The following is a 24,860-nucleotide window of genomic DNA, read 5'->3' as shown; positions in this document are numbered from 1 at the left end:
CTGAGAACGTCTCACGGAACTGGAAGGTCAGAACCATTTCCATAAAAATACTGAGATGTCGTTTGCTTTTTAAAAACTATATTCTTAGCGGCACCATCGACAATAGCCAAGTTATGGAAAGAGCCCAAAAGTTCATCAACGGATGAACGGATAGAGAAGATGTGGTGTATTTATACAACGGAATATTTCTCTGTGATCAAAAAGAATGAAGTCTTCCCATTTGCAACAACCTGGATGGAATTAGAGTATGTTATGCTAAGCTAAATAAGTCAGTAAGGGAAAGACAAATATCATATGATTTCACTCAGATGTGGGATTTAAGAAACAAAACAGAAGAACATTGAGGAAGGGGAAGAAAAATAAAATAAGATAAAAACAGAGGGGGAGGCAAACCATAAGAGACTCTTAACTACAGGGAACAAACTGAGGGTTGTTGGAGGGAGGTGGGCGGGCTGTGGGCTAGATAGGGGATGGGCATTGAGGAGGACACCTGTGGGCATGAGCACTGGGTGTCATATGTAAGTGATGAACCACTAGGTTCTACTCCTGAAGCCAAGACTACACTGTATGTTAACGAGCTTGAAATTTTAAAAAATTTTTTAATGTTTTTTTTTTATTTTTGAGAGAGAGAGAGATAGAGCACAAGCAGGGGAGGGGCAGAGACAGAGAGAGAGTCACAGAATTGGAAGCAGGCTCCAGGCTCTGAGCTGTCAGCGCAGAGCCCGATGCGGGGCTTGAACTCATGGCCGAAGTCGGACGCTTAACTGACTGAGCCACCAGGATGCCTCTAACTAAATTGAATTGAAATAAAATCTTGGAAGAAAAAAAAAAACTCATTCTTTTAGGGGTGCCTGGCTGGCTCCTTCGGAAGAGCATGTGACTCTTGATGTCAGGGTTGTGAGTTCAAGCCCCACGTTGGGTGTAGGGATTACTAAAACATATAAATAAATAAAAACTTAAAAAAAAACTCTTAAAAGTATGCAGTGGAAATATTTAGAGCCTGCACGATTTGTGGCAATGCAACAAGTTAAATGCAGAAATGAGAATCCCCGCTGTCTTCCATGATGCTGGACAATAAAAAAATTTTGGAAAAATGTGAAATGATTCCATTTTCTGACTGATTTTTTGGTATTTTGGAAAATACAGGCATTCTTCACAGAAACACATTATACATGTTAACCTGTAATGGTTTTACTTTTCAATTTTAAAATGTATAAATGTGTATTTTTAAAAGGTCCCAGTGTTAACAACTCATAAGTAGCAATTCGTAGCAGTAGTAGTTAAAAATCTAGATCGATTTTAATCATGTGCATTTTCTTGGCAAAGTTTAAATTGGCTTTACTTGCCCAACTGAAGTCAGGGACTCTTCCAGTTCGTGTTAACAGAGGAAGAGGTCCCAAGAGAGTTCTGAGTCTGAAAACCTCCGCAATCTGCATTTGCTGCATGAAGACAGGCTGGCCAGCACCTGCACTGGACCCCGCTCTCACATTTCCTGAACTCTCTGGCCTCGGGTACCGTATATTGAAAAATGAAGATACTAACATTACCCAGCTCACCTGGACTGGGCGAGGATCTCAGGACTTGACATGCAGAAAGCCCTCGGAGGTACTATTAGAGAAATATATTTGCAAAAAATAAGGTATAGCTCATATTCTAGTTATTTGTGCATGTGGCTTTCTCGTCCCTCATAGATTATGGACTCCTTAAGACAGCAGGCGTAGTTCGGACTTACCTCTCTGGATCCCCACCGGAGCCTTTACGTGCTCACACTTAATTACCACCAGTCTGATAAAGATAAAGGCAATAAATATGTCCCTTACCGTTTGCCCCAGTGCCGGGCACTGGTCCTCAACGCGCGTTTATGGAATTATTTATTTATTTATTTTAATTTTTTAATACTTATTTATTTTTGAGAAAGAGAGAGAGAGAGAGACAGAGCATGAGCAGGGGAGGGAGAGGGGCAGAGAGAGAGGGAGATACAGGATCCGAAGCGGGCTCCAGGCCCCGAGCTGTCAGCACAGAGCCCGACGCGGGGCTCGAACTCATGAACCGTGAGATCATGACCTGAGCCGAAGTCGGACGCTTAACCCACTGAGCCACCCAGGTGCCCCTGGAATGATTGAATGCATATTTGTTAGGTGACCCCAGTTTTATCTGGCCAGAAATGGGATTATGGAAAATTCTCAAGGAAAATTATTTTGTTACTTTGACATGTGGAGATACTAACCGGAGCCATCCTTGAACAATTTATCTTTTTAAAAGGGGTTCATAAGGAAACGTCTTAATAAAGCAACAAGAGTGACTTCCAGTCAGTACCCAAGTATTTACAACTCAGTAGATGCTTCTAGACCCTTGAAGGTGCTCAAAAACAGTGTTCGTCTAAACACTTTTGAGTATTTGCTTGAAATATTATTTCCACTACAAGTTTGTTTAATAGATGCTCTTCAGATGAAGTACAAAATTAAACCTAAATTCTGGTTCTGTCTCAGTCATTAAGTGCAGAAAACCAGTATGATTCCCACAGTGGGAAAGAAACACGGATATTACAAAGTCCCCGCGTATGCTCCACACATGGAGACAATTTGTCCGTGTGACCACGAGCATGCCGGGAGAGGGGTCAATTGTCAATTAACATTGCCTATTGAGAAGAAAAAGCCCTCTTCTTTGGGGCTGTCCCATCCAGAATCAGACCTGCTTGCCTCGCTGCCTTTCACAGGTAGAAAAACAGGAATGGACAAGGGAGAAGATTAGGGGTACAGCTCATGTCCCTAATTTCAGCTGTGCAAAGAACACCAAGCTAAACTTGGCCGCCAAACGTTGGCTATTGAATAGATCTGGTTTCCAATCACTGTAGTTTGGAGTTGCCTATTATAATGCTCATGCTACGAAGGCAAATTTGCTAAGAACACTTAATTTGAGAAAAGAGCTGACAAAAATAAATTACGGACAGAGCATCCATTAATACAAATTGCTTTCATTTACTACACATTAATTTCAAAATGAATAGGGTCTAAGAAAGCAAAATAGTTTCGGGTCCGTCTCCGGATGCAATTATTTGGGCCTGTTTTGATGGAACCGTAGTAACGAATGCTAAGCCAGCCCAGAAGCGGTCCTATTAAAAAGCTCGTGAGCACTAACCCGTAAATATTGCTGACCCCGATTTCTGCTTCAGAGACTTTCTGCTTGTTTTACTCAGGGATATTTTTAGGGACCTGAGATCTGTCGGATTTTACCATACTCTTTTACATCTGTCTGCTAAATTAGTGGAAACTTAATGTCCAAATGTTTAATGGGAAAAAAGATACCTGAACAACATTCATTTTATTTTAAGTCTGGCCGAAGAACTTTGTTATTTGCTTCCTGCTTTCTGTCTTAGCGAAATGACTTTCTGTTGCTTCCGTTCAAATACATTCAGCTGTCTTTCTGTTTGTGCAAACTGAGATCTTTATTGTCCTAAAAAAAGACAGTGTGGCGTGGTTCAGACTCCTCGATGGCAGCGGGCAGCCCAGGGGCTGTTCACAGGTCATTCTCTGTAAGGTCACCCCAGACCCCCTGTGTTGCCCATTGCTGCCTGATCTGCAGTTTCAGTCCCTTCCCCGGAACGTGTCACTTCTCCAGGTGTTCCCAGGTACCTGCTCCCTCCCCGTTATCAGGATCAACTTTAATCCCTCCTCCTAGGAGACAGGAAAAGCAGGCAGTGTCCTTGGAACCCAGGTTGGAATTGTAGGTGCTGCTCCCTACTTCTCCTGCCTTTCTCTGTCCCACGCAGCCCCCCAGCTTCCCCTGCCGCGCTAGGCGGTGGGCGGTCCTGTGTGGTCTCTGGGTCTTGTCTTCACCCACTTTGTGGCCAACTCTTGTCCTGATTCCAGTAAACCCTGCATGTGTTCTCACTTGATTCTGATCTCTTACTTTCTGCCGGTGATCCCCAGTTGTCACTGAATATCCCTGGGCCCCAACTCCTCATCAGACACTTTGCCTTAAGGCTCTAATGTCTCCCTCTCTTCCTTCGCTTCATTCCGTTGGAAATAACGTCATCATGAATGCTACAGTTTTCTCCTTTTCCTCCTGAACTGCTCTAAAATTACAGTAGGAAATAGGTCTTAGAACACATATCAAGTAGATGCATATGGCTATTATGTGAATTTCTCCCGCCACATTTTCAAGAGCGTCCCCAAATTTGCATTTCAGCATTTCCAGATTATACTTCAGCCCATGGGAAGAGATGAGTGGGGGGGGGAGGGGGCGGTGGGCAGATGTGGGCCCTGACATTCGGAGAGGGTCACAGCAAGTGGCATGGGGTGTGCAAAGCATTTTGTAAAAAAAAACAAACAAAAGAGAATTGTAAACATAATAAATATAACTTGCTGAGTATTGATGCTTTCAAAGCGGACTATAACCAGCATTGTTTTCATTTAGCTTCTGTCTTTGTTATTGATTGTGGTGAACACAAAACGTTACTAAGCTTCCCTGCCAGTTTTCCCCGTGAGGTCTTCAGCTCCTGAATCCATTCCACGTCTCTTAATTAAATTCGCTTCAACCAATATCGATTAATTATCCATTCTGTTGTTCTTACTACGGTCGAAACACTGCAACAGATAAGACCCAGTGCCTGCCTTTTAGAGATCTACGGAGCAGAGGGGATTTGGAAGTGTGGGCAATCGGGGTTCACTGCCTTTGCATGCCAGGCACGGGGCAAGGGGGGGGGTTTCCAGCGGAACCTGTAAAAGAGTGACCCCGAGGAGGCGATGTCCGACTCAGGGAACACACCTTCCCTACGCTGCCCTCCATCCAGGTGATCTGGACATCTGATGTTACACACCGGTGAAATTTTACGAAAAGCTTTATTTCTTTGTTCATTCTGTCGTATTTATAGTGTCGCCCAGCACTTCATAAATATGCCGCTGGTTTTAATTGACCAGCTGGGATGCCCTGCCACGTACTTTGCTGTGTAATTTGGAGCTCAGTCACAGTTTTCTTGGAGAAATTTAGAAAGCTACATTTAAATTAAAAAAAAAAGATTTAGTATTTATTTATTTTTGAAAAAGAGAGTGTGAGTGGGGGAGGGGCAGAGAGAAAGGGAGACACAGAAGCCGAAGCAGGCTCCGGGCTCTGAGCCGTCAGCATGATCACGAACCGCGAGATCATGACCTGAGCTGAAGTTGGACGCTTAACCAATTGAGCCACACAAGTGCCCCAAAAGCTACATTTAATAATATATGATGGGGCACACTTACATCAGTTTCCTATTGCTGCTGTAACCCATTACCACAAAACTGTGGTTGAGAACAACATAAATTTATTACCTTACAGTTCAGGACGTCAGAAATTCACTAGGCTAAAACCAAGATGGTGGCAAGACAGTGTTCCTTCTGGAGGCCACAGGGAAAACCCGTCCCTTTGCCTCTTCTGGTTTCTAGAAACCACCTGCATCCCTTGGCCCATGACCCTCTCCTCCATCTCGAAAGCCAGACTGAGCATCTTCAGGTGTCTCTGTCACTTTGACTTCTCTTCTGTCTCCTTCTCCTACTTATAGGGACCCTGTTGATTGTATTGGATCCAGTGGATAATTCAGGTTAATCTTGCTGTCTTTAGATCAACTGATTATCGGGGCGCCTGGGTGGCGCAGTCGGTTGAGCGTCCGACTTCAGCTCAGGTCACGATCTCGCGGTCCGCGAGTTCCAGCCCCGCGTCGGGCTCTGGGCTGATGGCTCGGAGCCTGGAGCCTGTTTCCGATTCTGTGTCTCCCTCTCTCTCTGCCCCTCCCCCGTTCATGCTCTGTCTCTCTCTGTCCCAAAAATAAATAAACGTTGAAAAAAAAAATTTAGATCAACTGATTATCAACCTTAATTCCATCCGTTGCCTTAACTCCTCTTTGTCATGTAATGTAACAGGCTCTTGGGATTAGGGTGGGGACACCTTTGAGGGCAGCATTATTTCACCTACCACAGCACTTATGATTCTTCTTCTCTTTGGATGCGCCAGCATCCCAAATGCATGGCTTAGAACCTGGATAGGCTCTGCTTCTGATGATGGCATAAGAAACTCTTAGATCCACCCACTACTGGAAACAACTAGAAAATCCTGAGAAATAACCCTCAGAGAACTACTTGAGCAGCTAGAAATTACAAGAGTGTCCCAGAGGAAATCCCTGAGAGGAGTCCAGGATTATGTGACACTTTACTCTTTAAGACGTTTGTTAACTCATAAGCATTGCAGGGCCCAGAGATAAATATTTGAGCAAAAAAGCAGCAAACGAGTGTTTGGGAGCCTGAGCCAAGGTTGGCCGCTGGTCCAAAATGTGGGGTTTAGAGTGACTAAGGAATCAGAGTCGAGAGGCCAAATCATCGAGGAGAGGGAACGCAGTCAGGTGAGCATGACCTTCGGCGTCCTTCAGACATTTGCTGATCTGGAGGCAGCTTCAGGCAGGGAGACATGGAGAGGGGCAGGACTTGGCATTCAAGGCCTTCAAAAGAGGTGTCCTTGTAAACTTGTCAAATTCTCAGAAAGGACCCCAGAACCAGAAAACAAGGACCCGGTGTCTTTCAGCGTAATCCAATTCAGATGGAAGTGACCTGCTCATCACCTGAACGCCTTCCAGGTCACGAGAAGCTCGTCTTCGTTAGAGGAACGTGAGCACACAAGAGACTCAGGTATTTCCGCAGATGTCCCTACTCGGTGTCCGGCCCTCAGCAAGCCGTCATCAGGCCCAGCAGGGGGCAGACTTGGGTGAGTAAGAACCAAGAGGCACAAGAGAAACCAGAAAGAGACCCAGGGAACCCCTGCTGTCCTGGCTCACTCTGGGGAAACCACGTGGGAGCCTACTCCAGCAGCTTCATGGAGACACCCAGGGAGAGAGGCACCAGTTCTCCCAGGGACAGCCCATTCACAGGCCATGGGAGTCGTGACTCAGACGTCTGCAGTCCCGACTGACATCTGACCCCAAGCACGGGACAGACCACAGGTAACAACTGCCCTCCCAAAGCTCCCGACCCATCGGAATCACGGAGAAATACCAAGGGACTTTGTCCAGCACACTCATTTTGGGAAAGATTTGGCACATAGCATCAGATAAGTAACAACGCCCAACAGTGTGCCCACGTACCCCTGTGTCACGTTCATGGCAACATTATCTGGGATAGCCCCAAACCGGAAAAAACCACAATGGATCAAGAAACCGTGCTGTTTACACAAAGGAAGAGTACAAAGCAATGGAAATTAATAAAGCGTTACATGCAACATGGATGAACTTCACAAATGTAATGCTGAGCAGAGCCTACACATTACATGATTCCAATTATACCAAGTTTCAAAACCGGCAGAGTTAATCCGTGGCGATGAAAGGACAATGGCGATCCTTCCGAAGGAGGGCAGGTGGCCATTGGGAGGGCACATCTGGATTCCATTTCTTTACCAGATAGTGGCTATTTGGGGGACGATTTACCACTCTCCGTGGTACCGCAGTATTTCTGTGCACTTATGACAATGCTAATCGAAAATACACACACGCAAGTAAATCTCCGAATGTCTTGGAGAAGTAATAACTCTTCTAGAAATGTCTCCATTTAAAAATAGAGCGGCTTGCCCTGAATATGTAGACCTGCCATTTGATCAGAGAGCCTGGGTAATGAAAGGGAACCATTTGTCTCTTATTTGCCCGCTTCTGTCCTTGCAGCAGTTCCTGAGAGGGAACTAACTGACAGCCCGCAGCCGCTGAGGAAGCTCCCAAGCCCACTTCTGAGGCTGTTTGCAGAGCTTAAGCAGGCCCCCAGGCAGCTGGAGTCTGCAAACAGCACCAGTGATGCCCTGAGGCAGACATCTCTTCCGGCCCCAGAACTGCTGATAATCGCTCCAACCTGATTCTGATCACAGGGTGGCAGAGGCCCAGCAGCCGTGGGCAGGTGGGCAGAGCCGGGCCTCCCCCGCCCCTGGTGGGGAGCAGGACGCCGGCACCACACAGTCCTCCGTGTTGCAGACTGCTCAAATGCAGGCCACTCAGACCAACGGGTGTTTCTGAAGCTTCATCTTCGGAAGATTGTTTTGAGTCTGGCAAATGGGAGATCTCAGACAGCTCTCAGCAAATTTAGCTCTGCCCTGGATCGGAACCAAGTTTTTGCCTGGCTGCCGGGCTTCTGGAACGCATAATCAGATCACATGGCTTTCACATTGAAAATCATAAAACAACCACTCCAACGCTTGGCTGACTGTGGAAGACAAACCTCAAAATTACTTTATCTGCTTTAGGGATAAATTAGGTTGTTTGAGCCTCATTATGTTCTGTTTCCCCAAATTAAATCGCTCTTAGATTCTCTTTCGCTCTTGAAAGTTTTGCATCGACAGTGTTTTGTCCTCCTTGAGGTGCGTGCAATTTACTAATCAGGGGGGAGGCGTGGGAGACGCTGGTTCCTGCACAGTCAGGCCCTTGCCCGCGGCTCAGTGAGCCCCACGATCCCGTGGCTCACGGCCATTTCTGCCAGAAACAAACAAACAAAAAAAAAGAAGTTAAAAATAAAACAGAAGACTTCAGGGGAAACTGATTTTTATCAGCTCTAACACAGTGGTTTTTTTCGGCGCTCTGTGAAAATATCAAGAAATGGCCATTAGAACGAGTTTCCTTTCTTGCGTGTGTATGTGCTGATAGCATCCATCATTTTGAGAGAAATGGGGAAAATCTGTGTTTTGATTTCTCGCATTGACTCTCGTCTCCTATGAGAAAGTGCATTGGAAATAGAATTGGTATCTGATAGATTTGTATTTCACAACATAAGGCAATAACTGCTTTTTCAGGGGAAGCTTTCATCTTAAGCCTTGAACGGCAGTGAACGCGGACAGCCCTCGACTAGTTATGCAACAGAAAAGAAGAATTATTTGAAGCATTGAATGCTTTTTTTTTTCTTTCTGCTTCTAACTCTAGTTCACGGCGAAAGTGAATTTTAAAATAGGGCTTTGTCGCCCAACTCAAATAAAAATCACAACAACGTTTGCATGTGGTTCACCCCATAATAAACGACTGTCTTCCACGGGCCGGAAAATGCCCTGATGGAGGCCACAGAAACACGGGTGAGGCTGCCCAGTTCTCAGGGCAAAGAGATGCTTCAAATGTAACTGGAGCCTCTTGCATGATTGAAAAGTATTTAATACAAGAAGTAGACATTCTGTAAGAATGAGGAAGCTTCCTTTGGTTGAAGGTCATCACCCACCCACACAACTGCTTCATGACATACGTAAAAAAGTAACTTAGTTCCGTTTGCTGCTGAAGTGAGAGATAGAGGAATCCTCCTTGTCTGGTTTTCAAATTAGTAATGGAGCATAGCAAGTCCCAGTTTACCGAATTCGATACGTTAAAATTTAGTTCATCTACATACAAAGACAGGGAAGATTCCAGAAAGAAGGGATGTGTTGATGGGAAGCAAAACACAGACTAGAAGAAAGAAGGTACAGGTTTGAAGGGAGCAGAGGTGACAGCCTGAGGTCCACTCGATCTCGGGGGCTCAGCTGGTGACGGTGCCCGTGGCGGTGGCATGCCCAGGGCCAGTCACCCGTAGCGCGCACTGAAGGAACAACACACAGTCCTCTGGCGCGTTTGAATTAAAGAACTAAAGGCATAAACTCTGAGAGTTATGGTACCTACATAGCTTTTAGGTCAACCCTACACCCCACCCCTTCCACAAATTCGTTTAGAAGCAAACGGCATCATTTGGAGAAGAGAATTTGTGAGTGAAATGTACCCACAGCAAATCTGAATTTGTGAATCCTCGTTTAATAAACATCAGATTTACACACGCTGAGACCGAGCTTCTGGAAGCTTGAGATTTGATAGACTCTGGACCAGCGCCAGACGCATGCCTGAGTGAATCCGGCGAGATAAGCCTTCCCATACCCTCTCTGCCTGGGGTTCCAAACCCTCGTGAGCCTGTTGGCAAGAGCCAGGGCCTTGGGCTGTAAAGATGAGTCCGAATCCACAAGCCGTCCGAAGCACCTGCCTGGTCGTATTGGCAACTGACGTGGTAGCTTTGAGTGTTCCCTTCCGAAAATCGTCTTTGTTTTTTTTTCAAGATAAATAACAGTCTTCTGTTACGGCTCCCAAAGTGAAGATACATCCTGCAGAATAGCCTTTCTAGAGCCTACACACACACATACACACACACACACACACACACACACTCACACTCCTAGGCATTCATGGGTGTATCTCAACCATAAAGAGTCACAGCACATCCAGGTAACAAATCATAAGAAAGTACCTTATGTGAGGGAGTGATCCTCGTTGTTTGCATAACACATGACCCACTCTGCTTTGTTCTCTATCTATATATAGCATTTCCTGGGCAGGTGCATTGAGTGGGAAAGGTTTGCTTATCAAAACCAAGGTCGAGTGTTCTTACTTGTGCTAATATGTGCCTATGAAGGTCCCGTAATATGGATGGACCTAGAAGGTATTGAGCTAAATGAAATAAGTCAGACAGAGAAAGGCAAATACTGTGTGATTTCCCTTATGTGTGGAATCTAAAAACAAAACAAAACAAAGAAACAAACACACACACAAAGACTTACAAATACAAAGAACAAGCTGGTGGTTGCCAGAGGGGAGGAGGTAGTGGGATGGACAAAATGGGTGAAGGACATTAAAAGATACAAACTTCCAGTTCTAGAATAAGTAAGTCACGGGGGTGGGGGGGTGAAAAGTACAACATGGGGAATACAGTCAATAATATTGTAATAAAGGTGCGTGGGGACAGAGGGTGCATGAGCACTGAGTGATGTGTAAAATTGTAACATCACTACATTGTTTACCTGAAACTAATATAACATTGTACCTCAACTATGTTTCAATTACAAAAGTGAAGTAATTCTACCAGTTTTTATCTTTAGTTGTAAAATATCACCTCCTGTACATGTTCCTAGAAGTAGCACTCTTCTTTATTCTCCTCAAAAGAAGAAGGAAGGAAGGAAGGAAAAGGAAGGAAGGAAAGAAGGAAGGAAGGGGGAGGGAGGAAAAGAAAGAAAAGAAAAAGGAAGGAAATAAAGAAATAAAAAGAAAAAGAAAAAGAAAGAAAGAAAGAGAAAAGAAAGAAAGAAAGAAAGAAAGAAAGAAAGAAAGAAAGAAAAAAAAAAAGAAAGAGCGAGTGAGCAGAACTCTTCTGCAGTTCCCTTTCAGGGTGAGGCTCTCCACTGATGATGCCACATCAAAACTGGTCCTTGCTTCTCTACATGAGTCTGGATGAGGATTTAGAGAGACAAGCCCAGCAGTCGTTTCTGGTGGAGATGAGAATTTCTACGGCGTTTTGATATGTACCCCTGAAAAATGTTACAAACACGTACCCTGGCCCCAGCAACCCCATTTTTAAAGAACCATTACATTTTTTGAGTATCAAAAAACCCTGGAAAACAGTCTGAACCTCCATCCACAGCTAAGGTGTAGTTCATGAATGATCTTACCGTCACGCTAGGGGATATTATGTTGCTGCTTGTGGTAACCGATGCCACGGCGTCCTTTATTTCGGAGAATACCAGTTACGCGGTTTTGACCACTGTGGCACGGAGCGACTTGTGGTGCTCGCTTAGGGCTGGGGACTCACCTGTTCTGGTTTCTGAGGCAGATCCGTTCAGCCCTCCGCTTCTCAGCTCTTGTTTCTTGTGGTTTATCCATTTTAACTCCTTTATTGTCGTCTAGGAGGGCGAGGGGAGGGGTGAAGATGAACAGCTGTGTTCAGGTGGCCATCTTGAACTAAAGGTCCTTGTCCCCGTTGGCTCAGGCCGCCATTACGAAGTTCCACAGCTGGGGGACTCACACAGCACACATTTGTTTCTCCCAGTTCTGGAGGCTCGAGGCCCCAGATCACGGGAGGCCTCTGTCCTTGGCTTGCAGATGGCCTTCTTCTCCCTGTGTCCACACATGGCCTTTCTCTGTGCATGTGTGTCCCTGGTGTGTCTTCCTTTTCCTGGAAGGACTCCAGTCCTATTGGGTCAGTGCCCTACCCTAACAACCTCACCGTACCACCTCTCTAAATGGCCTGTCTAGAAACGCATCCAGATCCTCAGGAACCGGGGATAGTGCTTCAACATAGGAGTGGTTCCCTGTTGCGTGAAAACGTGTTGTGGTGCTGTGTGTGTGTGTGAGCGTGCCCTAGATTGAAACGGGACACGTATTCCTCACGTGAGACTTGCGGCCAATGAAAGGTGCAAAGCCGCCGTCCTGGACAGTTCCTCTCTCCCGCATGACAGGTGGATCTGTGGCCACCTTCTATGCTAGCAGACTTCCAGACGCTCCACACAGGAGAGAGGGAGACACGGAATCGGAAGCAGGCTCCAGGCTCCAAGCTGTCGGCACAGAGCCCGACGCGGGGCTCGAACCCACGAACCGTGAGATCGTGACCTGAGCCGAAGTCGGATGCTTCACCGACTGAGCCACCCAGGTGCCCCTATATATAGTTGTTTTAATTAGTTTTTTCATTCAAGAATAATTTGATAGTGAAAACGCAGTTCAAATATTTTAGATTAAATGATAGGAACTATTTTTTTTTAAGATGGAAGTAAAAATAGGTTTCAGAGGTGGCAATAGACCAGGGGTGAGGGCCGGCTGCATGATTTGTGGGGCCCCAGCACGCCGAGTTCTTGCATGCAGGGCTCTTGTCCCTACTGTTAAGGATTATGAAGATGGCCACAGCAGAGCCGAAAACCGCACAGGACCCTTCCCAGCGTGGCTTTGCAGGACCGCAGGGGACCCGCGTCACCAAGGCTGCTGTATCCCCACCAGCTGCAGGAGCCCCGGGACTTTCTAGACCCCTGCAGAGCGGATGGCATGGGTTTCCCCCAAGCCGCTCCGAGCATGAAGCTACACGTCCTGTGTCCTGCTCACCAGGCCTTCCCTGGCTCTGAGTCCCCATCGTCTCCAGAGAGGGGGCGCAGAGGTGTGCAGTCTGGGACCCAGCACAGTCTCCCGCCCACTCAGAGTGCTTTTATTCTGTAGACGAAAGAGGAAAACACAACTTGCTCTGATTGCCTTTGAGAAATAGTTTCCTTTCATGTTGAAGTGGGATATTTGTTGCTACTGCTGTTTTGACGTCTGGAAGCCGCTCTTGGTGCGGAAAGGAAAGGCAGGGAAGGAACTGGGGACTGTTAGGACGTGTCTGAATGTAGGCGCCCACTAGTAGAACGCCTCGTATTTTTATGTCCCTCTGTATTGAGTGCGATTTAATGGAGAAGGGTGTGTTCCAGCAAGGTGAGCTCTATTCTTGTTTCCGTTTCTTTCATTTTTGCTCCAGATTAGACTCCCTCTGAGAGCCTCTGTTCTTACCACGTGCCTGGAGGGGGGGGTGGGGACTGTGAGTCACATTGAGTGCATACAGGAGGCAAAATATAATAATTAAATAAAATGAGTTTTCGAATGTTTTAGACAATACGTTTCTCGCTGAGCCAGCGTGCCAAGACTATTGTCGCAGGCGGAGATGGTGAGGCCGTTGGACACAAACACACTGTCTCAGGAGCCCACGGGGGTGGCCACGTAGAAGGTTTGGAGGCACTGTCTGGGCTAGGAGTGACAAGGGACGGAAAGACAGGACAATTTTACTCACTTCCCAAGCAAAAAAGAGATTCTGTCTCAATATCATCGTATGTCTGGCTCAATATACCGCTCGCATATTCCATTTATATTGAAAGCGAAGAAGACGAAAACTTGGATCATAACTTCTTTGCCAAATTCCCCCAAATGGTGCTTCTTGTACCTTCTCAGCCTTACTTCTACCCAGAAGTCTTGTGAAGACATGAACAGCACAAGAACATTCGAGAGAAAAGTTAGTCAGCATATACACATATTCCCAAGAACACAATGTATGGAGGAAAAACCTGGCTGAGTCCTTTCCGGAGTAAATGAGTTGACTTCACCGTGCTTGCTTTCAAGAGACGGAAGAAGGATTCTTCCCTGCAATTCTGCCTGTTGGGTTTTCACATGAAGATTTTCATGGACCTGTTGATTTTCCATCTGAATATGCAATCAGGGGCCAATTTAGGCGCCTGTTGCAAGGGACCACATTTCCTTTTTGAAGTATTTGAATCAAATAAAGCCGATGAATGCCCACCGCATGATCCCACGGGGCTCTCGATTTGACATTTCCGAGTAACTCCGGCGAGAGCACGGGTTGGGTGTCATTTGCGTAAGACGAGGAAAAGGAAATGCATTGTACTGAGTGCCAATATAGATGCTATTATTTCGGAAGATTGATGTGTGCTTGGTTTTACGGGCTTTTTAACAAATTTTTCTGATTTTTGTTATTGTGTCAATGTAACCTTTTCATAACCTATTCTCTAATTACTGGCAAAGCTTTCTTGAAAGACTCATTTGCTGATCAAAGTGTGTGCAAGTCAACATCCCAGACGACCGGGGCAGGGAGGGAAATAACGCAGTGGCTTCCAGGTGGCAAAGGAGCTTCCCCAGCCCCTCCCACTTGTCCCCAGCGTGGGGGTTGCCAGGCCTGGAGCGGCCCCTGGCTCGTGTTTCCTTTCTCCCTCGCTCCCCGCTCAGCAGGACTGAACGTTCATTTGCTCGTAAACCTGTCTTTTCTTACACTGGCGCCAACTGAACACGCCCTCAGTTTGTTCCTGGCTAATTGTGATGATGAAAAGTCTACCTCACCTACGCGTCCTGAGGTCCTCTCCAGTTCTCCTCCACCCGGGTCACCCTCGCGGCTCACAACTGTCCTGGCTTATCGGGGCGGCCAGGGAGTCGGTGTGGGAGGCACAGCGGCGGACAATGAGGCTGAGATTGGAGCGACGCCCCAGGAGCCAAGGAGGTCGGTGGCCCTGAGGAGCCAGCCGAGGCGACATTAGATTCTCCCCCTGGAGCCTTGGGAACCAGCCCTGCCCACACGGTGATTTCGGCCCTGAAGACTCCCTTTGGACTTTTGGCTTCACGGGTGTGACCTAATCGGATAATGTAAGCGGCTGTGGGACACCAACACATGACTCAGAGCTAGGAATTATTAACTCAGAGATGACCACCTTGCTCATGGCTTGAGAGCTTAGGAGCCTAGGAGCCGCTGCCGTCTTCGGAAGGCTCGCAAATAGTTCTGCAGAGTCGGGAGCTGCCCTCCACACATCCAGGCTGCTTGTGTCAGCATCCGTGTTCCTCCCCAAGCCCGTACCATTCATGTCTCCGGGCACGCTCAGATTTGCTTTTCTCCCCCTTCAAAAAGCCTTCTGCACATGCCCCAACATCCGCCCGCATTTCTAATCTAGCAGCTGGGGATAACCGGTCCTTCCTCTTCTTTGAACTCTACATCACTTATACCTGCAACACGCGATCAGAGTTTCTCACGTCGGCAGTTCTCTGCAGCCGGTTTTAGCTCCCCGGCTAAATCTACCAAGACAAGTCCGTGTGACAAAACAACATAGAAGCAGCTTTGGGGGCAAGATTTCTATCCGTCCACGTGCCTGCCCTATGCAGCATCACCCTGCCCCTTTGCACCAGGTTGTTTCCATAGTACGTCTTCCGCAGTCTTGCCGGTCAGACACTTTGTAGAAGGTTCCTTGATTCGGGTTTGCCCGATGGTATCTCATGGTTAGACCGAGCTTCTGCATTTTTGGCAAGAATAGCACAGAAGTGATGTACCCCTTGACTCTCTCCACCTTGAGGAGATCCAGGTGTGTGTGTGCATGTGGTCAGGGAAGGTGTTCTTTCCCAGAGAGGAAGCTTGTGCCTGTCCTATTGTAGGGCATGTGGGAGGGAAGAGAAATGGAATCTGGGCACGTGGAGATAGGCTTCTGCCCCCAAGACCTTGTTTAATCACACAGCTCAGGGGCTCTGCACTGGGGGCAGCGATCTTGCCCTGTGATTTTTCAAGAGTGGGGTCTAAAACACCCTTGCTTTAGGGGCACCTGGGTGACTCAGTCAGCTGGACATCTGACTTCAGCTCAGGTCACGATCTCATAGTCTCTGAGTTTAAGCCCTGCATCAGGCTATTTGTTGGCAGCTCGGAGCCTGGACTCTGCTTTGGACTCTCTCTCTCTCTCTCTCTCTCAAAAGTAAATAAACATTAAAAAATAATAAAAATAACAAAATACCCTTGTTTTAGTAGAACTTTCTGTGTTCAGGTCTCTCCTGAGCCACCTGATATTGTTTTTCTGGAGTCCTTCCTGATTGAAGTCTCCTGGTTCCTTTTCTAGTAGGCCTAAAGCTTTTCCCAGCTTTACTTTCTTTCTTTTTTTCCCAAAGTTTATTTATTTTTGGTAGAGAGAGAGAGCAAGTGTATGAGCAGAAAGGGGACAGAGAGAGAGAGGGAGAGAGGGAATCCCAAGCAGGCTCTGCACTGTCATGACCTGGGATCACGACCTGAGCTGAAATCAAGTCAGATGCTTAACTGAGCCACCCAGGCGTCCCTTCTTAGCTTTACTTGCAACCCTGAATTTCCATTACCTTTCCCAATGATCAGGGAAATGGGAAAGACTTCAGCTCTCTTATTAGGTTAGAAGACGATGCCTTGATGTGTGTTGGTCGTATAAGCATGCAGACTGCAAGCCCAAAGTGATTGACGATGTTGTCCTTGCCCTCTCCACCTTACTGTATTCGCAGTTCATCCCAGAACATGAGTGATTCCTCTCTTCCCTCATACTCTTGGGTTACCGTCACTGTCCTCAACCGACTATAACTGGGCATGAAAAATGCATCCTGGACCTTCTGAACCAAAACACCAACCCAAAGCTTTATCTTCCTGGTGTAAATGACTTTTCCCATGATGATACTCATGATAATTTCTGTAAATAAATGGTCACCGATGGGGAAATGAGGGTCATGGTGCAGATGACATAATGGACAGCTTTATCCAGTCACCAAAAATCGAGGATCAGCAAAAACCTCTCCGTGCTCAGTGTCCCTGAGACAGAAGTCTGTTCCACAGAAAGCCAAGTTCTCTGACAAGTCAGCAGTTTTCTGCTCTGAATCGGGGAGACACTTCAGGTAGGAGAGTATTGATAGCCCAGAGTTGTTTTTAGCGAGTGAAGGATCTGACGGAGAAAGGGGCTGTGTGGATGCTGTGTAGCTGTCCCTAAGCACACGTACATCAGCAAGTTCTGTCCCTTCCTCTTTGCCGTTATTTCTTACGGGCAGAAAGGAGAGATATGAAAGAGCATGGAAGGACACGTTTGTGAATTCTGACACGATTGGGTCGCACAAATGCTGCTTTCATCTGGAAAGTATGGCAGGGTGAATAATGCCCCCAGATGCCCGTATCCTCATCCTTGGGATCTATGAATATGGTATGTCCAGACGAACTTTGCAGATGGAATTAAGGTTACGGATCTGAAAATAGGGAGATTATCCTGATTATCGGCGGTCTCAGTATCATCATGGAAGCCTTGGAACAAGGGGAAAGGAAGCAGAAGACTTACCAAAGGGAGGTACCAGCAGGAGAGGCTTCAGCGGGCTCTAAAGCCTGTGAGAGGTTCAACACACCTTTGCTGACATGAATGCGGAGGAAGGGGTCGCAGCCAAGGATTGCAGGTGGCTCCTGGAGGCTGAAAACAGCCTTCAGCTGACACAGGGGCCTCAGCCCTTTCTGGAGGTGTTGAATTCTGCCCTCAGGAAACAGATTCTTCCCTAGACCAACAGGAAGGACCACCACCTGCTGACACATAAAGGATTTAGGCTGCTGAGACCTGCGCCAGATTTCTGCCCTCCAGACCTGTAACATATAAGGGTTGTCTTTAGTGGTTAAGTTTGTGGCTAATTTGTGACACGGCACACCCACAGCCCCGTGGCCCCCCAGAAAGCATCGTGCGTGAGATACGCGTGAGCACTGTGCACAGACGGGAAAGAGAAACAAAAAGAGGCCTATATATTTCATGTACAATTTTCCAATGTGAAGTGGTTCTAAAAGTTTCTATCCATGGGCTCTCATCACAGCTACATGCTGACACAAAATCGACGTTGCTGAAAATCAAGGCTCCGGGTAAATGGTGTTGCTATGGCTCACTGACCCTCCGGTACAAAACAGCATCCATTTGAGCCAGGAATTAATAGCTTGTTTGCTTTCTTGTCTCCTTTTATTGTCTCCCTGTTTAATTGTTGCTGTTTTCCAATAAACATGCTGTTTTAGAACAGCCACATAGCAATTGGTAGAGACCTGTCTCATATTTTACAGCCATAAATGGAAATCTGAAAAATACTTTTCTTTCTCTTTTTCAGTGACGGTTTTCTGAACTGGTAAACTGCTCTGATTTCTCAGACACAGCGGGACTTCTGGGCCTGGCTGAGTGCCTGCCACGAACTCCTGATTTCCTGTGTGACCTTCCCACCAGCTTGTACATTTCTACTCTTCCTTACCTGTTGTCTGGAGCACAGCAAGGTGACTTATTCCACAGAGGCGTTGTGTATTTTTCTGGCCACAGAAAGCAATTATTCTCAGAGATAACCCAGGAAGGCTCCAGGAAGTCCCAGGAGGAGGTACATCAGGAGAGATTTGGATCATATAGGACCAGACTTGATGGCGTATTGCTCACTCCCTGCCTGCACTCTTGGGACCTGTCCTTGCTTGGGCGCCCTTTCTTTTTGCATCCAAATCCCTCTTGCTGCTTGTGTCCCTGGAGAGGGCCCGCCACCTTTCAACTCGAACTCCAACCGCACAATCAACATAAATGTATCTGGCGTTTGAAAATAATTGGCTTTTAATTCTTAATTTTTTGAGTTTTTATTTATTTTTGAGAGAGAGAGAGAGAGAGAGAGAGAGAGAGGGAGAGCTGGGGAGGGGCAGAGAGAGAAGGGGACAGAAGATCCGAAGCAGGCTCCGGGCTCTGAGCCGTCAGCACAGAGCCCGATGCGGGGTTCGAACTCATGAACCGTGAGATCATGACCTGGGCCGAAGTCGGACGCTTAACCGACTGAGCCATCCAGGTGGGCCTTGGCTTTCAATTGTAATAAGTCCCTAAGTCCCCTTTGTCTTATAGAAGGATGGCCAGTGTCCCCAAGACCACAACAGCCTTGGGAGACCTATGGCATGGCCATGCCTATATTAACTTGGATTTCACTGGCTTCTCTGCAACTTGATGATGAAGAATCCCGGTTTCGTAGAGTGTCCTCCCCAAGTATTTTGGGGAACCCCCTTGGAGCACCTTATGGTACATGATTGTCTTTGCTATGGCAGACATTCATTTCTACCAGGTGTTGGCCGTTGTCTGTTCCCTCAAACACTGCGTTCCCTGAACTAGTACAAAATTCAGAGATAATTTGTGTTCACTGTACCTGTGGTGGGGGGGGATCATCTATGTTGGGGCCACATAACCCTCAACTAGTCATCAGAAAATGAGCCACGTTTTAAATTTTTTTTTTCAACGTTTATTTATTTTTGGGACAGAGAGAGACAGAGCATAAACGGGGGAGGGGCAGAGAGAGAGGGAAACACAGAATCAGAAACAGGCTCCAGGCTCTGAGCCATCAGCCCAGAGCCTGACGCGGGGCTCGAACTCACGGACCGCGAGATCGTGACCTGGCTGAAGTCGGACGCTTAACCGACTGCGCCACCCAGGCGCCCCAAGCCACGTTTTATACAAAACAAATCTTAGCACCACACGAGTAAGTATTCTCAAAGGAGACTAGGAAATGAATCTGTGTACATCTGAGGAGCATTGGAAGGAAGAAACAAGCTTAGAGCGTTTTTTTTCCTGGAATTTTTAACTTACAGAAGTTAAGGGTGACTCTGGGCATCATTGTAAAATGGGCAAAAATATATCTGACATTTTTTTGTCCAGGCCAGAAAGCTGTCCTTTATTATACACTACGTTGAGATGATTTGGTGGCACTAAAGTCATTGTCGAAATCTTGGGGCTCGGTGACATGCCCCACGTTTCATGTTGAGCCATTAGTGGCGTTGGGGCGTACCTGTCCGCGGCCTGAGTCCTCCCTCCGAGCAGCACAGACTCAGTGCACCTTGGGTTCTAGACTTTTCAAACCTGCTGTTCTACGAGGAAAAAAAAAATCCACTTGGGAGACCAGATGACTGTGAGGAAAGAATAAAGTAACCCCAAGGGAAAGTAAACGTATTTCCTACGATTATAAAATGACAAATTTCATAAAGTAAGATTTGAGGCTCCATGACTTAAATTTTTTTTTTTTTTTTTTGAAAGAAGAGCCTTGCGGTTGTCTTTACGTATCAGTGGTCAAGGGAGGCTCGTTTTCTTTGGCAAACGCACATGTGAACATGCAAATTCAGGTCTTAAATTCCCTTTAAGAAAACCGAATTGATAGGATCCCAGTAAATTGGGAGGTGGTAACTCACCCTGCTGCATGGTCCTCACAGAACCTAGCACCGTTGTGAGTAACGGGGTGAGGTGTTAAATGTCCCTGATAGTTCTCAAATGTCACTCTTAAACACTGAAAACAAACTGAGGGTTGATGGGGGGGGCGGGGGAGAGGGGAAAGTGGGTGATGGGCACGGAGGAGGGCAGCTGTTGGGATGAGCACTGGGTGTTGGATGGAGACCAGTTTGACAATGAGTTATATTTAATAGAAAAAAACAATCAAATGTCACTTTGAGGATCCTATCAGATCCTGAAAAAAATGAACACATTTTAAACATAATCAAGTGTGCAGAAGACAAAGATGACCGTGAGCCACCGGGATGGCAAATTGCCCGCACGCCGCGGCATCTGAATTATGAGGTATGGCTGCAGGGCACCAGATGGCATCCACCGCTGCGAACTGAACCGTCTTGTCTATTTCAGAGATTGGACGAGATAAAGAAGATGCATTTGCGGGACATCAGAGCTACCTGCGTTGCCAGTACGCCCCAATCACGACTTGCAAAAGCACCGGCCGGCCAGGTGCACGTGGCTCAGGCTTGTGCACCCTGAGCTTGTTGTCTTGCCTGAGCTGCTCAGTGTGATTCGCGTAGGTCTCGGGGGTGCTCGGCATGAGACGTCAGACGCGAAGAAATCCACACCAGCAATGCCCAGTGTTCCATTTTCGAGACCTCCAGGATTCCTGGCATCAGTTGCTGTCCAACGAGGGTTGTATTTCTGTGAGATGGAGGCAGTGCCTGGTGTCGCTGACACAGTCACCCGTCATTCCCAAGACAGACGCCAAAATTGCACTTGACGTGCTGAGGTTGACTGCGACAACTTACCTGTATCACTCCGTCATCACCCATAACTTTATTCTTTGTTCCATCCTGGGGCACGTAGTTATGTCACATGCTGTTCTATTTTGGGGGAAATTTCCTCCGATGAAAGGAGAGAGGGACTATCTATATTTGGATGAATTTACTTAAAAAAAAAAAAAACGCAGTTCTTGTTTCAGAACATTCTTGTACGATGGCTGCTCAGACCAGCATTTCCTTAGCCAGACTGTCACTTGGTGGTAGGCTTTCAGCTCTAAAAGTCTTAATAAGCTATAAGACATTAGGTGCAGTGCAGGCTGAGGGGTGGCCTTGAAGACTGGGCCCTGGGTCCCTGACTTTGGAAGCCAGTTCTTGGGGTTTGGTCCCAGTGGGCCTCCTGAAATTCTGAAGCTATTTATCTATGTTGGGGACCCTTTTTCTCCAGGAAGAGTTTTATTTTCTTTAGAAAGTCAGAGTCCCATATAGCAGGCTAAAAACCACTTTCCATGCCTCCCCCTTTCCAGGTGATTCTCTGAAAGTCAAGGTAATTAATCTACTCTGTAAAATCGAACCCTGACTTTTTTCTCTTGCGGACCATCCCCTCACTGCCGAGATGTTATAACGCATTCTGTGGTTTCTGTCAGACTTGGGCTCAGCACAGTCCAGTGTCTTCATTTTATTATTTCTTTCCTCTTCACAGTTAGTGAAGGCCTTGCAGAACCCATGCTCATTTTTCTGCACTTCTCTGGTGGGTCACAGTCTGTCTCAGAAGGAACTGGCTTCAGTTCTAAGACTTGCAAGGTGTGCTGGAGGAATATTCTGAATACCAGAGTGTGGACTTCCCCGGAGGAGCTGAATCCATGAGGGGACTGTTGGGAAAACAGAAACCATGGGGGCTGTCTCCAACAGAGAGGACACAGGTAACCGTTTATACAGATGCTGAACATCTGGAAAGGTAAAGAGGAGTAGCCCGGGTGTTGGTGAATCTCAGAAGCACCTAACACATCCAGAGTTTGGGTAACCCATTTATTAGTGAGTGAAGGAAGCTGCTAACACCTCCACAGTTTGGGGAAACACAAGGAAGAAATGGGATGATCAACTTTGAAGGTTGGTGCTCGGGGCGGGGGACCCCCGCAAGGCTGGTGCTCAGACGTCAGAACTAAGGGACAGCTGGGTTTAGATCTGAGAGTGAGTCACCATCTGCAGACCCCGAAACACCACGAGTGTGATGTGCGGCTGGTCGTGGGAGTTAGTGCCCAAGGAAGTGAGAGCCTTGAGCCATGGCCGCCCTGGGCCGGAAGTAGGTGGGGAGATGCTTAGGGGGGCTTGAGCCAGGAAGGACCTGCCTTTCCTGTCCTTGTCCGGTGTCTCCACCTACAACACATAAGAGGAAATGGGTGAGAAAGTGTGAGAAGGGGTTTCAGAGTGCAGTATGGTTGCCTTCTCTAACTTGGATGGGCCTCATCCAGTCAATTGGATGGCCTGAACAGAACAAAAAAGGCTGACCGTCCTGTGCAGAAGGGGGAATTTTGCCTGTGTGTCCACCTCGAGCTGACACATGGGTCTTTATCTAGCCTTCTGACTCAAACCAAAACATTGGTTCTTCTCGGGTCTCCGGTCCACCAGCTTTCAGACTGGGACTACACCATCAGCTCCTCCGGGTCTCCAGCTCATCAACGGCAGATCTTGGGGTTCCCGAACTTTCATAATGGTCAAATGCTTACGTAAAAAAGATGGCAACAGGCTATTGATCCGTTTCTCTGGAAAATCCCAACGTAGGAACTAAGACTGAGGATCGGCATTCGGGGAAACAAGTGAAGCATTTGCCCCAGGCACGAAGTTTAAGGGGCACCGAAATCTATAAATAATATTTTAATGCAATATTTACAAAATCAGAATCAATGCAAAAAAATTCACGATGAGAAAAATTATCAACATTTTAAATGAAGACAAGATCTGACATTAGCAAAGGCATATTGGAGCCTGAGGCAAAAGGAAAAATGTGGGCCCTTATATATACATGATTTTATGTATTTTGTTTTGGCGGTTAGTTTTTTTGTGTGCATTAAAATGCTTAAAAGTTATTGAAAATTTGAAAGTAGGTGTACTGAAACTTAGAGTATGAAATTTGTATATTTTACTTATATCAAAAGCAGAATTCATTACAACACTACTTTTCTGGCTTTAATAGAAAAGCTCATCGATAATATCTCCAGGGTCATCTTTTTCATTTCCCTTATTTCAACCGAGAGAACTGTCATATTTAACACTGTCTCTTCACCAAGTGACAATCTTTTTTTTATTTTTTTATTTTTTTAAATTTTTTTTTTTCAACGTTTATTTATTTTTGGGACAGAGAGAGACAGAGCATGAACAGGGGAGGGGCAGAGAGAGAGGGAGACACAGAATCGGAAACAGGCTCCGGGCTCTGAGCCATCAGCCCAGAGCCTGACGCGGGGCTCGAACTCACGGACCGCGAGATCGTGACCTGGCTGAAGTCGGACGCTTAACCGACTGCGCCACCCAGGCGCCCCTCACCAAGTGACAATCTTAAATAAGGTTGAATTAACTTCAGGTTGCTAATCCTATCTTTATTGAAATTTCTGACATTTTGTTCATCAGAGATGTTTTGCATCAACATTTATTCTTTTAAATATTACATTAGAATGTAATCTATCCTGATGACTGAATTTGGGGTGACCTTTAAATTGTATTTTGTTGTCTTAATTTTACTTTTAAACGCTTATTTATTTTGAGAGAGAGAGAGAGAACAGGGGAGGGGCAGGTAGAGAGGGAGAGAGAATCCCAAGCAGACTCTGTGCTGTCAGCACAGAGCCCGACGCAAGGCTCAAACCCACAAATCGTGAGATTGTGATCTGAGCCAAAATCAAGAGTCAGCTGCTCAACCAACTGAGCCATCCAGGCATCCGTCCCATGGTGCCCTTTCAATTTGACGGTTGAGGCAACTGTCTTCCTTGTCTTACCCTAAACCTGTCCCTGCCCTAATTCAGTGAGGCTTAAAGAGGGGAGCACAGGGGAAAAGATTCTACAAGCATGTTGCTACATGTACTAGTGAGACAGGATTGTAAGAGAGAACATCAGTTTCCACCTCTTGGATTTCAGGATTAGTCCATACTGCCCATGAGAGAAACAACACTTTATGTTCACTGGATTAAAAAAAAATATATATATATACACACATACATAAATATATATAATATTTATAAATTATCTATAAATAATATTTATATTTATATAATATATTATTTTATTTTATTTTATTTTTTATTTTTATTTTTTATTTTTTTTTCAACGTTTATTTATTTTTGGGACAGAGAGAGACAGAGCATGAACGGGGGAGGGGCAGAGAGAGAGGGAGACACAGAATCGGAAACAGGCTCCAGGCTCCGAGCCATCAGCCCAGAGCCCAACGCGGGGCTCGAACTCACGGACCGCGAGATCGTGACCTGGCTGAAGTCGGACGCTTAACCGACTGGGCCACCCAGGCGCCCCTATAATATATAATTTTAATTAATTATAGTTATAATTATAATTTATATAATATTTATAATTATAATATTTAAATTTAATTTAAATTTATTTAAATACTTATTTAAATAGTTATTAAATACTATTTATTTAAATAATATTAAATTTAATTTATATTTAAAGTATTTACAATTATAATAATTTATAATTATATAAATTAAACATTTAGGTAATATATAATACTTTATAAAATATATTATATACATATACATATATATATATATATATGTA

This window comes from Lynx rufus, unplaced genomic scaffold, assembly GCF_022079265.1.
Source record: "Lynx rufus isolate CCGP_SWC_20201006 ecotype Redwood Valley unplaced genomic scaffold, mLynRuf1.p SCAF_1, whole genome shotgun sequence".
NCBI classification, from domain to species: Eukaryota; Metazoa; Chordata; class Mammalia; order Carnivora; family Felidae; genus Lynx; species Lynx rufus.
Note: the sequence above shows the minus strand (reverse complement) of the source record.